This window comes from Arachis hypogaea, chromosome 7, assembly GCF_003086295.3.
Source record: "Arachis hypogaea cultivar Tifrunner chromosome 7, arahy.Tifrunner.gnm2.J5K5, whole genome shotgun sequence".
NCBI lineage: Eukaryota > Viridiplantae > Streptophyta > Magnoliopsida > Fabales > Fabaceae > Arachis > Arachis hypogaea.
In genome coordinates, this window is record NC_092042.1 from 48,126,319 (window position 1) to 48,143,797 (window position 17,479).

At 38.1% G+C, this 17,479-nt stretch overlaps 1 non-coding gene across 1 annotated transcript; it reads right to left on the reverse strand.

Annotated features, from left to right (window-relative positions):
- Positions 1 to 383: 383 nt before the first annotated feature.
- LOC112704519 (small nucleolar RNA R71) lies at positions 384 to 491 on the reverse strand. Its single transcript, XR_003155141.1, has one exon. It is a non-coding gene; the product is annotated as a small nucleolar RNA R71 (small nucleolar RNA).
- Between the last annotated feature and the right edge of the window lie 16,988 nt (positions 492 to 17,479).

Here is a 17,479-nt window from a genome sequence, read left to right on the forward strand (position 1 = left end):
ATGCCAACAATGCAAGGAAGGTGCTGGGTGACTTTACTGCACCTACTCCCGACTTCTATGGGAGAAGCATCTCTATCCCTGCTATTGGAGCAAACAACTTTGAGCTTAAGCCTCAATTAGTTTCTCTAATGCAACAGAATTGCAAGTTTCATGGACTTCCATTGGAAGATCCTCATCAGTTTTTAGCTGAGTTCTTGCAAATCTGTGACACTGTCAAGACCAATGGGGTTGACCCTGAGGTCTATAGACTTATGCTATTCCCTTTTGCTGTAAGAGACAGAGCTAGGATATGGTTGGACTCACAACCTAAAGAAAGCCTGAACTCTTGGGAAAAGCTAGTCAATGCCTTCTTAGCAAAGTTCTTTCCACCTCAAAAATTGAGTAAGCTTAGAGTGGAAGTCCAAACCTTTAGACAGAAGGAAGGAGAATCCCTCTATGAAGCTTGGGAAAGATACAAATAATTGATCAGAAAGTGTCCCTCTGATATGCTTTATGAGTGGAGTATCATAGGTATTTTCTATGATGGACTCTCTGAACTGTCCAAGATGTCTTTGGATAGCTCTGCTGGAGGATCTCTTCATCTGAAGAAGACGCCTACAGAAGCTCAAGAACTAATTAAAATGGTTGCAAATAACCAATTCATGTACACTTCTGAAAGAAATCCTGTGAACAATGGGACAAATCAGAAGAAAGGAGTTCTTGAGATTGACACTCTGAATGCCATATTGGCTCAGAACAAAATATTGACTCAGCAAGTCAATTTGATTTCTCAAAGTCTGTCTGGAATGCAAAATGCACCAGGCAGTACTAAGGATGCTTCATCTGAAGAAGAAGCTTATGATCCTGAGAACCCTTCAATGGAAGAGGTGAATTACATGGGAGAACCCTATGGAAACACCTATAATCCTTCATGGAGAAATCATCCAAATCTCTCATGGAAGGATCAACAGAGACCTCAACAAGGTTTCAACAACAATAATGGTGGAAGAAATAGGTTTAGCAATGGCAAGCCTTTTCCATCATCTTCTCAGCAACAGACGGAGAGTTCTAAGCAGAATACCTCTGACTTAGCAACCATGGTCTCTAATCTAATCAAAACCACTCAAAGTTTCATGACTGAAACAAGGTCCTCCATTAGAAACTTGGAGGCACGAGTGGGTCAGCTGAGCAAGAAAATTACTGAACTCCCTCCTAGCACTCTTCCAAGCAATACAGAAGAAAATCCAAAAAGAGAGTGCAAGGCCATCAACATGGCCGAATTTGGAGAGGAGGAAGAGGCAGTGAACGCCACTGAGGAAGACATCAATGGACGTCCACTGGCCTCCAATGAGTTCCCTAATGAGGAACCATGGGAATCTGAGGCTCCCACTGAGACCATAGAGATTCCATGGGATTTACTTCTGCCATTCATGAGCTCTGATGAGTATTCTTCCTCTGAAGAGGATGAGTATGTCACTGAAGAGCAAGTTGCTAAATACCTTGGAGCAATCATGAAGCTAAATGACAAGTTATTTGGTAATGAGACTTGGGAGGATGAACCCCCTTTGCTCACCAAAGAACTGGATGACTTGTCTAGGCAGAAATTACCTCAAAAGAGACAAGATCCTGGGAAGTTCTCAATACCTTGTGCCATAGGCACCATGACCTTCAAGAAGGCCTTGTGTGACCTAGGGTCAAGTGTAAACCTCATGCCTCTCTCTGTAATGGAGAAGCTAGGGATCTTTGAGGTGCAAGCTGCAAAAATCTCACTAGAGATGGCAGACAATTCAAGAAAACAAGCTTATGGACTTGTAGAGGATGTTCTGGTAAAAGTTGAAGACCATTACATCCCTGCTGATTTCATAGTCCTAGAGACTGGGAAGTGCATGGATGAATCCATCATCCTTGGCAGACCCTTCCTAGCCACAGCAAAGGCTGTGATTGATGTTGATAGAGGAGAATTGATCATTCAAGTGAATGAAGAATCCTTTGTGTTTAAGGCTCAAGGATATCCCTCTGTCACCATGGAGAGGAAGCATGAAGAGCTTCTCTCAAAACAGAGCCAAACAGAGCCCCCACAGTCAAACTCTAAGTTTGGTGTTGGGAGGCCACAACCAACTTCTAAGTTTGGTGTTGAACCCCCACATTCAAACTCTAAGTTTGGTGTTGGGAGGTTCCAACATTGCTCTGAGCATCTGTGAGGCTCCATGAGAGCCCTCTGTCAAGCTACTGACATTAAAGAAGCGCTTGTTGGGAGGCAACCCAATGTTATATTTTATCTATTTCCCTTTGTTATTTTATGTTTTCTGTATGTTGATGATCATGAGAAGTCACAAAATCAATTGAAAAAGCAAAAATAGAAAGAAAAACAGAAAGAAAAATAGCACACCCTGGAGGAGAACTTGCTGGCGTTTAAACGCCAGTAAGGCTAGCAGATGGGCGTTTAACGCCCAGTCTGGCACCATTCTGGCCATTTAACGCCAGAAAGGGGCACCAGACTGGCGTTAAACGCCAGGAAAAGGCAAGAAGTTGGCATTAAAAGCCAGAAATGGGCACCAGCCCGGCGTTTAACGCCAGAATTGGCACAAAGAGCAATTTTTCTCGCCACTTGGTGCAGGGATGACGTTTCCTTGACACCTCAGGATCTGTGGACCCCACAGGATCCCCACCTACCCCACCTCAACACCTCTTCCCCAAAAACCCTTCACCTATCAAATCCCATCTTTCTCTTCACCACTCACATCCATCCTTCATAAAACCCGACCATTCAAATTCAAACCACTTTCCCTCCCAAACCCACCCATACATGACCGAACCATAACCCCCCCACTCCTATATAAACCCTTCTTCACTCCTTCATTTTCACACAACCTAAACACTACTTCTCCCCCGTTTTGGCCGAACCACAAGGCCATCTCCATCTCCTCTATTTCTTCTTCTTCTACTCTCTTCTTTCTTCTTTTGCTCGAGGACGAGCAAACCTTTTAAGTTTGGTGTGGTAAAAGTATTGCTTTTTGTTTTTCCATAACCATTTATGGCATCCAAGGCCGGAGAAACCTCTAGAAAGAGGAAAGGGAAGGCAAAAGCTTCCACCTTCGAGTCATGGGAGATGGAGAGATTCATCTCAAGGGTGCATCAAGACCACTTCTATGAAGTTGTGGCCTTGAAGAAGGTGATCCCCGAGGTCCCTTTCAAACTCAAAAAGAGTGAATATCCGGAAATCCGACATGAGATCCGAAGAAGAGGTTGGGAAGTTCTTACCAACCCCATTCGACAAGTCGGAATCTTAATGGTTCAAGAGTTCTATGCCAATGCATGGATCACCAAGAACCATGATCAAAGAGTGAACCCGGACCCAAAGAATTGGCTTACTATGGTTTGGGGGAAATACTTGGATTTTAATCCGGAAAATGTAAGGTTGGCATTCAACTTGCCCATGATGCAAGGAGATGAACACCCTTACACTAGAAGGGTCAACTTTGATCAAAGGTTGGACCAAGTTCTCACAGTCATTTGCGAAGAGGGCGCCCAATGGAAGAGAGATTCAAGAGGAAAGCCGGTTCAATTGAGAAGGCATGACCTCAAACCCGTGGCTAGAGGATGGTTGGAGTTTATCCAACGCTCAATCATTCCAACTAGCAACCGGTCCGAAGTTACTATAGACCGGGCTATCATGATTCATAGCATCATGATTGGAGAAGAAATAGAAGTTCATGAGGTTATATCCCAAGAACTCTATAAGGTGGCGAACAAGTCGTCTACCTTGGCAAGGTTAGCCTTTCCTCATCTCATTTGTCACCTCTGTTATTCAGTTGGAGTTGACATAGAGGGAGACATCCCCATTGATGAGGACAAGCCCATCACTAAGAAAAGGATGGATCAAACAAGAGATCCCTCTCATCATCAAATTCCTGAGATGCCTCAAGGGATGCAATTTCCTCCACAAAACTATTGGGAGCAACTAAACACCTCCCTAGGAGAATTGAGTTCCAACATGGGACAACTAAGGGTGGAGCACCAAGAACATTCCATCCTCCTCCATGAAATTAGAGAAGATCAAAGAATCATGAGAGAGGAGCAACAAAGACAAGGAAGAGACATTGAGGAGCTCAAGCACTCCATAGGATCTTCAAGAGGAAGAACAAGCCGCCATCACTAAGGTGGATCCGTTCTTTAATTTCCTTGTTCTTTACTTTCCTGTTTTTCGAATTTTAGTGCTTATGTTTATCTATGTTTGTGTCTTGTGATCATTAGTGTCTTAGTGTCTATGCCTTAAAGTTATGAATGTCCAATGAATCTATCACCTCTCTTAAATGAAAAATGTTCTTAATTGAAAAAGAGAAGAATTGCATGAATTTTGAATTTTATAACAGATTAATTATTTTGATGTGGTGGCAATACTTTTGTTTTCTGAATGTATGCTTAAACAGCGCATATGTCTTTTGAATTTGTGGTTCATGAATGTTGGCTCTTGAAAGAATGATGAAAAAGGAGACATGTTACTGAGGATCTAAAAAAATCATAAATGATTCTTGAAGCAAGAAAAAGCAGTGAATACAAAAAAAAAAGAAGAAGGAGAAAAACGAAAAAAAAGGGGAGAAAAGAAAATGAAAAAGAAAAAAAGAAAAAAAAAGAGAAAGAAATAAAGTTGTGATCCAAGGCAAAAAGAGTGTGCTTAAGAACCCTGGACAACTCTAGTTGGGGACTCTAGCAAAGCTGAGTCACAATCTGAAAAGGTTCACCCAATTATGTGTCTGTGGCATGTATGTATCCGGTGGTAATACTGGAAGACAGAGTGCTTTGGGCCACGGCCAAGACTCAATAAGTAGCTATGTTCAAGAATCATCATACTTAACTAGGAGAATCAATGACACTATCTAGACTCTGAGTTCCTAAAGAAGCCAATCATTCTGAATTTCAAAGGATAGAGTGAGATGCCAAAACTGTTCAGAGGCAAAAAGCTAAAAGCCCCGCTCATCTAATTAATACTGATCTTCATAGATGTTTTTGGAATTCATTGCATATTCTCTTCTTTTTATCTTATTTGATTTTCAGTTGCTTGAGGACAAGCAACAATTTAAGTTTGGTGTTGTGATGAGCGGATAATTTGTACGCTTTTTGGCATTATTTTTAGTATGTTTTTAGTATGTTCTAGTTAGTTTTTAGTATATTTTTATTAGTTTTTAGTTAAAATTCACTTTTCTGGACTTTACTATGAGTTTGTGTATTTTTCTGTAATTTCAGGTATTTTCTGGCTGAAATTGAGGGACCTGAGCAAAAATCTGATTCAGAGACTGAAAAGGACTGCAGATGCTGTTGGATTCTGACCTCCCTGCACTCGAAGTGGATTTTCTGGAGCTACAGAAGCCCAATTGGCGCGCTCTCAACGGCGTTGGAAATTAGACATCCTGGGCTTTCCAGCAATATATGATAGTCCATACTTTGCCCAAGATTTGATGGCCCAAACCGGCGTTCAAAGTCACTATCAGAATTCCCAGCGTTAAACGCCGGAACTGGCACCAAAGTGGGAGTTAAACGCCCAAACTGGCATAAAAGCTGGCGTTTAACTCCAAGAAGAGTCTCTACACGAAAATACTTCAATGCTCAGCCCAAGCACACACCAAGTGGGCCCGGAAGTGGATTTTTATGTCATTTACTCATCTCTGTAAACCTTAGGCTACTAGTTCTCTATAAGTAGGACCTTTTACTATTGTATTTTTCATCTTTTGATCACTTTAGATCTCTAGATCATCTGGGTAGCTATCTTTGTTCTTATGCTATCTTAGATCATTGGGAGGCTGGCCATTCGGCCATGCCTAGACCTTGTTCTTATGTATTTTCAACGGTGGAGTTTCTACACACCATAGATTAAGGTGTGGAGCTCTGCTGTACCTCGAGTATTAATGCAATTACTATTGTTCTTCTATTCAATTCCGCTTGTTCTTGTTCTAAGATATCACTTGTTCTTCAACTTGATGAATGTGATGATCCATGACACTCATCATTATTCTCACCTATGAACGTGTGCCTGACAACCACCTCCGTTCTACCTTCGATTGGGTGGATATCTCTTGGATTTCCTTAACCGGAATCTTCGTGGTATAAGCTAGAATTGATGGCGGCATTCAAGAGAATCCGGAAGGTCTGAACCTTGTCTGTGGTATTCTGAGTAGGATTCAATGATTGAATGACTGTGACGAGCTTCAAACTCCTGAGGGCTTGGCGTTAGTGACAGACGCAAAAGAATCACTAGATTCTATTCCAACCTGATTGAGAACCGACAGATGAATAGCCGTGCCGTGACAGGGTGCGTTGAACATTTTCACTGAGAGGATGGGAGGTAGCCACTGACAACGGTGAAACCCTTGCATACAGCTTGCCATGGAAAGGAGTAAGAAGGATTGGATGAAGACAGTAGGAAGGCAGAGAGACGGAAGGAACACAGCATCTCCATACGCTTATCTGAAATTCCCACCAATGAATTACATAAGTATCTCTATCTTTATCTTTATGTTTTATTCATCATTCATAACCATTTGAGTCTGCTTGACTAAGATTTACAAGGTGACCATAGCTTGCTTCATACCAACAATCTCTGTGGGATCGACCCTTACTCGCGTAAGGTTTATTACTTGGACGACCCAGTACACTTGCTGGTTAGGTTTGCGAAGTTGTGTTTATGCCATGGTATTGAACACCAAGTTTTTGGATTCATTACTAAGGATTATTTGAGTTGTGAAAAGAAGAGATCACAATTTCGTCCACCAGAGGGATTCACCATCTTTTTGCTTGAAGGTCTAAACATCTACTCTAAGCTTGCTCATCTTTTGAGGAGGAAAGAACTTGGCCAAGAAGGCCGTGACCAGCTTATCCCAAGAGTCCAGGCTATCTTTAGGTTGTGAGTCTAACCATGTTATAGCCTTGTCTCTTACAGCAAAGGGGAAAAACATGAGCCTGTAGACTTCAGGATCTACTCCATTAGTCTCAACAGTATCACAGATCTGCAAGAATTCAGTTAAGAACTGATAGGAATCTTCTTATGGAAGTCCATGAAACTTGCAGTTCTGTTGCATTAGAGTAACTAGTTGAGGCTTCAGCTCAAAATTGTTTGCTCCAATGTCAGGGATTGAGATGCTTCTTCCATAAAAATTGGAAGTGGGTATAGTATAATCACCAAGCATCCTCCTTGCGCCTCCACCATTATTATTGGGTTCGGCCATGTCTTCTTTTTCGAGATTCTCTGTAAGGTGTTCTCTGAATCGTTGTGCTTTAGCTTCTCTTAGTTTCTTCTTTAGAGTCCTTTCAGGTTCAGGATCTGCTTCCACAAGAATGTCATTGTCCTTGCTTTTGCTCATATGAAAAAGAAGAGAACAAAAAAAGAAGAAGAATCCTCTATGTCATAGTATAGAGATTCCTTTATGTGAGTAGAAGAAGAAAAGAATAGAAGAAGGATGAGAAAAAATTCGAACACAAAGGAGAAGAGATGGTTCAAATTTTTAGATGAGGAGAAGTGTTAGTAAATAAATAAAATAAATAGAAAGAGATGAGAAGGGGAGAATTTCGAAAATTGATTTTAAAAAATGGTTAGTGACTTTCAAAAATTAAGAAAAGAAATAAAATTAAAATTAAAATTAAAATTTGAAACAATTAGTTAAAAAGAATTTTGAAAAAGAGGGAGGTGATTTTCGAAAATTAGAAAGAGAAAAGTGGCTAGGTGATTTTGAAAAAGATAAGAAAGAAACAAAAAGTTAATTAGTTAGTTGAAAAAGATTTGAAAATCAATTTTTGAAAAGATAAGAAGTTAGAAAAGAATTTGAAATCAAATTTTGAAAAAGATATGATTTGAAAAAGATATGTTTGGCAAGATATGATTGAAAATATATGATTGAAATTTGTTTTGAAAAAGATTTGATTTTTAAAATTAGAATTGATTACTTAACTAACAAGAAACTAAAAGATATGATCCTAGAATTTAAAGATTGAACCTTTCTTAACAAGAAAGTAACAAACTTCAAATTTTTAAATAAATCACGTTAATTGTTAGTAAAGTTTTCAAAAATTATGAAATAAAATTAAGAAAAAGATTTTGAAATCACTAAAAATATTTTCGAAAATACAAAAGAAAAATGAAAAAGATTTAATTTTTGAAAAAGTTTTGAAAAGATAAGATTTTTAAAATTGAAATCTTGACTTGACTAACAAGAAACAACTAATTTCAAAAATTTTTTACTAAGTCAACCCAAAGATTTCGAAAATTAAGAGACAAATAAGGGAAATATATGTTTTTTATTTTTGAATTTTTTTATGATGAGAGAGAAAAACACAAAAATGACTCACAACATGAAAATTATGAATCAAAACACATAATGTGAGCAAGAACACTATGAATGTCAAGATGAACACCAAGAGCACTTTGAAGATCAAGATAAACATCAAGACTTATTTTTGAAAAATTTTCAAGAGAGGAAAACATTCAAGACACCAAACTTAGAAATTTTCAAAGCTTAGACACTATGAATGCAAAAATGCATAGGAAAAACAACAAAAAACACAAAACAAGAAAATATGAAGATCAAACAAGAAGACTTGTCAAGAACAACTTGAAGATCATGAAGAACACATGCATGAATTTTCGAAAAATGCAAAAGTTTTTAAAACATGCAATTGACACCAAACTTAAAAATTGGCACTAGTCTCAAATAAGAAACACAAAAATATTTTTGATTTTTATGATTTTTTTCGAAAATTACTTTTTGGAAAAACGAAAACAAAGAAAAATTTTGAAAGATTTTTGAAAACTTTTTTGAAAAGAAAATTACCTAATCTGAGCAACAAGATGAACCGTCAGTTGTCCAAACTCGAACAATCCCCGACAACGGCACCAAAAACTTGGTGCGCGTAAATTGTGATCATCAACAATAGTGCCAAAGACTTGGAGCTCTCAAACGTGAATTACACTTTGTCACAACTTCGCACAACTAACCAGCAAGTGCACTGGGTCATCCAAGTAATACTTTACGTGAGTAAGGGTCGATCCCACGGAGATTGTTGGTATGAAGCAAGCTATGGTCATCTTGTAAATATCAGTTAGGCGGATTCAAATGGTTATAATGGTTTTCGAATATAAGATAAATAAAGCATAAAATAGAGATAGAGATACTTATGTAAATCATTGGTGGGAATGTCAGATAAGTGCATGAAGATACTGTGTTCTTTCTGAAACTCTGTTTTCCTACTGCCTTCATCCAATCATTCTTACTTCTTTCTATGGCAAGCTGTATGTAGGGCGTCACCGTTGTCAATGGCTACTTCCTATCCTCTCAGTGAAAATGGTCCAAATGCTCTGTCACAGCATGGCTAATCATCTGTCGGTTCTCGATCATGTCGGAATAGAATCCATTGATTCTTTTGCGTTTGTCACTACGCCCAACAATTGTGAGTTTGAAGTTCGTCATAGTCATTCAATCCCTGAATCCTACTCGGAATACCACAGACAAGGTTTAGACTTTCCGGATTCTCAAGAATGGCCGCCAATAATTCTAGCTTATACCACGAAGACTCCAATTAAGGAATCCAAGAGATACACGCTCGATCTAAGGTAGAACGGAAGTGGTTGTCAGTCACGCGTTCGTAAGGACGGATGATGATGAGTGTCACGGATCATCACATCTATCAGGTTGAAGTGCAGTGAATATCTTAGAATAAGAATAAGCTTGAATTGAATAGAAGAACAATAGTAATTGCATTAATTCTCGAGGTACAGCAGAGCTCCACACCTTAATCTATGGTATGTAGAAACTCCACCGTTGAAAATACATAAGTGATGCTCCAGGCATGGCTGAGAGGCCAGCCCCCAAAACGTGATCAAAGGATCAAAAGATAATGCAAAGATGAAAATACAATAGTAAAAAGTCCTATTTATACTAAACTAGCTACTAGGGTTTACAGAAATAAGTCTAAGTACAGAAATCCACTTCTGGGGCCCACTTTGGTGTGTGTTTCGGCTGAGCTTGAGCTTTACATGTGTAGAGGCTTCTTTTGGGGTTAAACACCAAGTTGTAACTTGTTTTTGGCGTTTAACTCTGGTTTGTGACGTGTTTCTGGCGTTTTACTCTAGAATGCAGCATGGAGCTGGCGTTGAACGCCAGTTGGTGTCGTCTAAGCTCGAACAAAGTATAGACCATTATATATTTCTGGAAAGCCCTGGATGTCTACTTTCCAACGCAGTTGAGAGCACGCCATTTGGAGTTCTGTAGCTCCAGAAAATCCATCTCGAGTACAGGGAGGTCAGAATCCAACAGCATCAGCAGTCATTTTTTAGCCTGAATCAGATTTTTGCTCAGGTCCCTCAATTTCAGCCAGAAAATACCTGAAATCACAGAAAAACACACAAACTCATAGTAAAGTCCAGAAATGTGAATTTTTCATAAAAACTAATAAAAACATTCCTAAAAGTAGCTAGATCCTACTAAAAACTACCTAAAAACAATGCAAAAAAGCGTATAAATTATCCGCTCATCACTTGTGTTCTTAGCTCAAAAACATGATCCACAAGATATATAATTCAAGCAAGTTTTATGAAAAAGTTTTTCACTCAAATCAATTGGTGCCCTATAGATAGAATTCTTGGAAAATCTCATTATTTTAACTAAGCTTATTGTGAATATATATGAAAAAATAAGAAAATGCAAGTAAAAATCCTAAAAACCTAGAATGAAATGAAAAAGTGTTGAGATTAGAAACTTGTCACCCAAAATCATCGACTGGTCGGACGACCTCCCCATACTTAAAAGTTTGCACCGTCCTCGGTGCACTCAAAGATGAGTAAGGGGTACGGTGACTGATGAGCGGATAATTTATACGCTTTTTGGCATTGTTTTTAGTATGTTTTTAGTATATTTTAGTTAGTTTTTATTATATTTTTATTAGTTTTTAGTTAAAATTCACTTTTCTGGGCTTTACTATGAGTTTGTGTATTTTTCTGTGATTTCAGGTATTTTCTGGCTGAAATTGAGGGACCTGAGCAAAAATCTGATTCAGAGACTGAAAAGGACTGCAGATGCTGTTGGATTCTGACCTCCCTGCACTCGAAATGGATTTTCTGGAACTACAGAAGCCCAATTGGCGCGCGCTCAACGGCGTTGGAAAGTAGACATCCTGGGCTTTCCAGCAATATATAATAGTTTATACTTTGTCCAAGATTTGATGGCCCAAACCGGCATTGCAAATCAGCTTCAGAATTCCCGGCGTTTAACGCCAGAACTGGCACAAAAATTGGAGTTAAACGCCCAAACTGGCATAAAAGCTGGCGTTTAACTCCAGAAAAAGTCTCTACACATGAAAGCTTCAATGCTCAGCCCAAGCACACACCAAGTGGACCCCGGAAGTGGATTTTTACGTCATTTACTTATTTCTGTATACCCTAGGTTACTAGTTCACTATTAATAGGACCTTTTGATATTGTATCTGAACCTCATTACACTTTACACGTTTCATATTGTACCTTCTATGGCATGAGTCTCTAAACCCCATGGTTGGGGGTGAGGAGCTCTGCTGTGTCTTGATAGATTAATGCAATTACTACTGTTTTTCATTCAAACACGCTTGCTTCTATTCTAAGATATCACTTGTTCCTAAACCTGATGAATGTGATGATCCGTGACACTCATCGTCATTCTCACCTATGAACGTGTGCCTGACAACCACCTCCGTTCTACCTTAGATTGAGTAGATATCTCTTGGATTCCTTAATCAGAATCTTCGTGGTATAAACTAGAATTGATGGCGGCATTCAAGAGAATCTAGAAGGTCTAAACCTTGTCTGTGGTATTCTGAGTAGGATTCAAGGATTGAATGACTGTGACGAGCTTCAAACTCCTGAAGGCTGGGCGTTAGTGACAGACGCAAAAGAATCACTGGATTCTATTCCAACCTGATTGAGAACCGACAGATGATTAGCCGTGCTGTGATAGAGCGCGTTGAACATTTTCACTGAGAGGATGGGAGGTAGCCATTGACAATGATGAAACCCTACATACAGCTTGCCATGGAAGGAGTCTTGCGTGCTTGAAGAAGAAGACAGTAGGAAACCAGAGATTCAGAAGATAGAGCATCTCCAAAACGTCAGCCTGTTCTCCATTACTGCAAAATAAGTACTTATTTCATGTTTTTTTACTTTTCACAATCAACACTGATAATTATTGATATCCTGATTAAGAGTTGCAAGATAACCATAGCTTGCTTCAAGCCGACAATCTCCGTGGGATCGACCCTTACTCACGTAAGGTATTACTTGGACGACCCAATGCACTTGCTGGTTAGTTGTGCGGGATTGCAAAAGTGTGATTGCAATTTCGTGCACCAAGTTTTTGGCGTCGTTGCCGGGGATTGTTCGAGTTTGGACAACTGACGGTTTATCTTGTTGCTTAGATTAGGACTGTTTTATTTTTGTTGGTTTAGAGTCTTTTATTTGATTTTAGTTTCATATTTTAAGTTTGGTGTCTTCCTTGTGTTTTCCTTTAAGTTTTCGAAAATTTGTGTTTGATTTTCTAAAAATTTTAAGTTTGGTGTCTTTTGTGCTTTTATTCACTTAAAAATTTTTCAAAAATTTGTTCTTGGTGTTCATCTTGACCTTCAAAGTGTTCTTGGTGTTCATCTTGACATTCAAAGTTTTCTTGTTTGTTCTCTTTGTTTTGATCTAAAATTTTTAAGTTTAGTGTCTTTTTGTTGTTTTTCTCTTTCCTCATTAAAATTTAAAAATCAAAAAATTATCCTTTCCTTATTTTACTCATAATTTTTGAAATTTTGCATTAATTTAGTCAAATATTTTCAAAATCATATCTTTTTTTTAGTCAAGTCAAAATTCTAATCTCAAAAATTGATCTTTTCAAATCTTTTTCAAAAATCAAATCTTTTAATTGCAATCATATTTTCAATCATATCTTTTTAATTGCTAATTCCAAATTCTTTTTAATTAACTAATTGATTTAGTTTTCAATTTGCTTTTATCTTATTTTCTTTCAGTTTTTGAAATTTTATTTATTTTCCATTTATTTTATTTTTTTCCTTTCGGTCACTTTTAATAAAAAAATAAAATAAAATAAAATAAATAATATCCGCATCATCTCCCTTTCTCCATCATGGATCTAAGTGGAATTGAGCAGTCCAGAAGGACTCTGGGGTCATATGCTAACCCCATTACAGCTGCATATGGGAGTAGCATCTGTATACCTCGTATTAAAGCAAGCAGCTTTGAGCTAAATCCTCAACTCATTATCATGGTGCAGCAAAATTGCCAGTATTTCGGTCTTCCACAGGAAGAACTGATGAGCGGATATTTTATACGCTTTTTGGGGGTAATTTCATGTAGATTTTAGCATGTTTTAATTAGTTTTTAGTAGAATGTTATTAGTTTTTAGGCAAAAATCATATTTCTGGACTTTACTGTGAGTTTGTGTGTTTTTCTGTGATTTCAGATATTTTCTGACTGAAATTGAGGGAGCTGAGCAAAAATCTGAGTTAGGCTGAAAAAGGACTGCTGATGCTGTTGGATTCTGACCTCCCTGCACTCGAAATGGATTTTCTGGAGCTACAGGAGTCCAATTGGCGCGCTCTCAACGGCGTTGGAAAGTAGACATCCAGGGCTTTTCAGCAATATATAATAGTTCATACTTTGCGCGAAGATAGACGACATAACTTGGCATTGAACGCCAAGTACATGCTGCTGTCTGGAGTTAAACGCCAGAAACACGTCATGATCCGGAGTTGAACGCCCAAAACACGTTATAACTTGGAGTTCAACTCCAAGAAAAGACTCAGCTCGTGGATAGCTTTAGTCTCAGCCCTAGCACACACCAAGTGGGCCCCAGAAGTGGATTTCTGCACCAATTATCTTAGTTTACTCATTTTCTGTAAACCTAGGTTACTAGTTTACTATTTAAACAACTTTTAGAGACTTATTTTGTATCTCATGACATTTTCAGATCTGAATTTTATACACTTTGACGGCATGAGTCTCTAAACTCTATTGTTGGGGGTGAGGAGCTCTGCAGCGTCTCGATGAATTAATGCTATTGTTTCTATTTCACTCAAACGCTTGTGTGTTCCGATCTAAGATGTTTATTCGCGCTTAATTATGAATGAGGTGATGATCCGTGACACTCATCACCTCCCTCAATCTATGAACGTGTGTCTAACAAACACCTCCGTTCTACATCAGACTGAATGAGCTTCTCTTAGATTCCTTAATCAGAATCTCCGCGGTATAAGCTAGAATTGATGGCGGCCACTCTTGAGAATCCGGAAGGTCTAAACCTTGTCTGTGGTATTCCGAGTAGGATTCAAGGATTGAATGGCTGTGACGCGCTTCAAACTCGCGATTGCTGGGCATGATGACAAACGCAAAAGGATCAATGGATCCTATTCCAACATGATCGAGAACCAACAGCTGATTAGCCGTGCTCTGACAGAGCACCTGGACCGTTTTCACTGAGAGGATGGGAGGTAGCCACTGACAATGGTGACACCCTACATGCAGCTTGCCGTAGACATGCTTTACAAACAATTGAGTTGAATATTACATTGCAGAAATTCAGAGGACAAAGCATCTCCAAAACTCCAACATATTTCTCATTACTGCACAACAAGTAACGATTTTATTCTCTTTTATTTTTCCAATCTAATATTTCCAACTGATAATTTTAATTAATATCCTGACTAAGAATAATAAAATAAACATAGCTTGCTTCAAACCAATAATCTCCGTGGGATCGACCCTTACTCACGTAAGGTATTACTTGGACGACCCAGTGCACTTGCTGGTTAGTTGTGCGAAGCTGTGTTAAATAGTCCATTAATATTGGCCACACAATTTCGTGCACCAAGTTTTCGGTGCCGTTGCCGAGGATTATTCGAGTTTGAACAACTAAAGGTTTATTTTATTTCTTAGATTAGGAATAATTTATTTTTATAGTTATAGAGTCATTAAAATCTGATAGGATAGTTTCTTTTCAAAAATTTCTTTTCAAAAATATTATTTTTCTTAATTAATTGTTAATTTTTTGTGAGTTTAGTGTCTTGTTCTAAGTTTGGTGTCAATTGCATGCTTTTCCTTGTCTCTTAATTTTTTCGAATTGCATGTTCTTGTTTTTCCTTGATCTTCAAATTGTTCTTGTTTATTTTTCTTATTTGATCTTGAGTTTTTCTTGTTTTGTGTCTTTTCTTGTTTTTCTTGTGCTTTTTCAAAACATTAACTTTCAAAAATTATACTTTTATCCATAAAAATAATACATCTTTAAAATACGTTACATTTTTAGCTCAGTTGGTGATAGCGTGGGTTTATGCTCTTAGCAATTGGGCACCTTCTTTTTAAAATCCTTTTTCAAAAATAATTTTTCTTGATTTAATCTTGTGCCAAACTTTAAGTTTGGTATTTTCTTGTTAATCTTTTCATAATTTTCGAAAATTTTATTAAAGTTTTCTAAAAATCTTAAGTTTGGTGTTCTTCCTTTTGTTCTTGGTGTTCTTGTGAATCTTCAAGGTGTTCTTGAGTTTTTCTTGTGTCTTGATCTTAAAATTTTTAAGTTTGGTGTTCCTTGGTGTTTTCCCTCCAAAATTTTCGAAAATAAGGAGCATTAGATCTAAAAATTTTAAGTCTTGTGTCTTTTATGTGTTTTTCTCTTTCATCATAAAATTCAAAATTCAAAAAAAAAATATCTTTTCTAACTAATTTTAAAACTACATTTTCGAAATTTTTATATAAAATTCAGATTTCAATTTCAAAATTTTTCGAAAAATTTTCACAAAATATTTTTAAAATTCTTTTTATATATTTCGTTTTTATTTATTCCACTTCTATAAAATAAATAATATCAACATACATATCATCTCCCTTGTTCCATTATGGAATTAAGTGGAAATGAACAGTCCAGGAGGACTCTGGGGTTATATGCTAACCCCACTACTGCTTCATATGGGAGTAGTATCTGTATACCCTCCATTGGAGTTAGTAGCTTTGAGTTGAATCCTCAGCTCATTATCATGGTGCAGCAAAACTGCCAGTATTCCGGTCTTCCACAGGAAGAACCTACAGAGTTTCTGGCACAATTTTTACAAATTGCTGACACAGTACATGATAAGGAAGTAGATCAGGATGTCTACAGATTATTACTGTTTCCATTTGCTGTAAAAGATCAAGCTAAGAGGTGGTTAAATAACCAACCTAAGAACAGCATAAAAACATGGAAGCAGCTGTCAGAAAAATTCCTGAGTCACTATTTCCCTCCAAAACGGATGACACAGCTAAGGCTAAGCATCCAATGCTTCAAACAAGGAGATAATGAATCCCTTTATGATGCCTGGGAGAGATACAGAGAGATGCTAAGAAAATGCCCCTCTGAAATGTTTTCAGAATGGGTGCAATTAGACATCTACTATGGGCTTACAGAAAAAGCTCAGATTTTTCTAGACCACTCAGCTGGTGGATCTATACATATGAGAAAAACAATTGAAGAAGCTCAAGATCTTATTGATACAGTTGCCAGAAATCAGCATCTATACCTAAGCAGTGAATCTTCCATGAAAGAAGAAGCTAAAACAGTAACTGCTGAACTCAGTCCTGTGGATCAGGCTAATGAATTCAATCAGCAATTAGACTTTCTAACCTAGCAACTAGTCGAATTCAAGGAAATACTACAGGAAACAAGAATGGCTAACAGGAATATGGAAGTACAGTTAAAGCAAACAGAAAAGCAACTGTCAAAACAAATAGCAGAAGAATGCCAAGCAGTTCAATTAAGAAGTGGGAAAACATTAAATACCTCACTTCAAAGCAGCAGGAAGCCAAGAAATGAACAAATGGCTACTCAAAATCCCTCTGAGGACAGTCAGAGCCCAGAGAGGAATAATGCTGGCGCTGAACGCCCAGACCATGCTCATTCCTGGCGTTCAACGCCAGAAACAAGCATGAATCCGGCGTTGAACGCCCAAAGGAAGCATGGTTCTGGCGTTCAAACGCCAGTAACAAATAAGGAGGTGGCGTCTAACGCCACTCCAGCTTCCACCCCTGGCATTCAAATGCCAGTGGGGGATCAGTCACATACAAGTGCTGATAACAACCCTTCTAAAAAGGCTTCCCAACCTACTTCTGTAGGTAATAAACCTGCAGCAACTAAGGTTGAGGAATACAAAGCCAAAATGCCTTATCCTCAAAAACTCCGCCAAGCGGAACAGGATAAGCAATTCGCCCGCTTTGCATACTATCTCAGGACTCTTGAAATAAAGATTCCGTTTGCAGAAGCACTTGAGCAAATACCCTCTTATGCTAAGTTCATGAAAGAAATCTTAAGTCATAAGAAGGATTGGAGGGAAACTGAAAAAGTTTACCTCACTGAAGAATGCAGTGCAGTCATTCTGAAAAGCTTACCTGAGAAGCTTAAAGATCCTGGGAGCTTTATGATACCATGCACATTAGAGGGTACTTGTACCAAGCAAGCTTTATGTG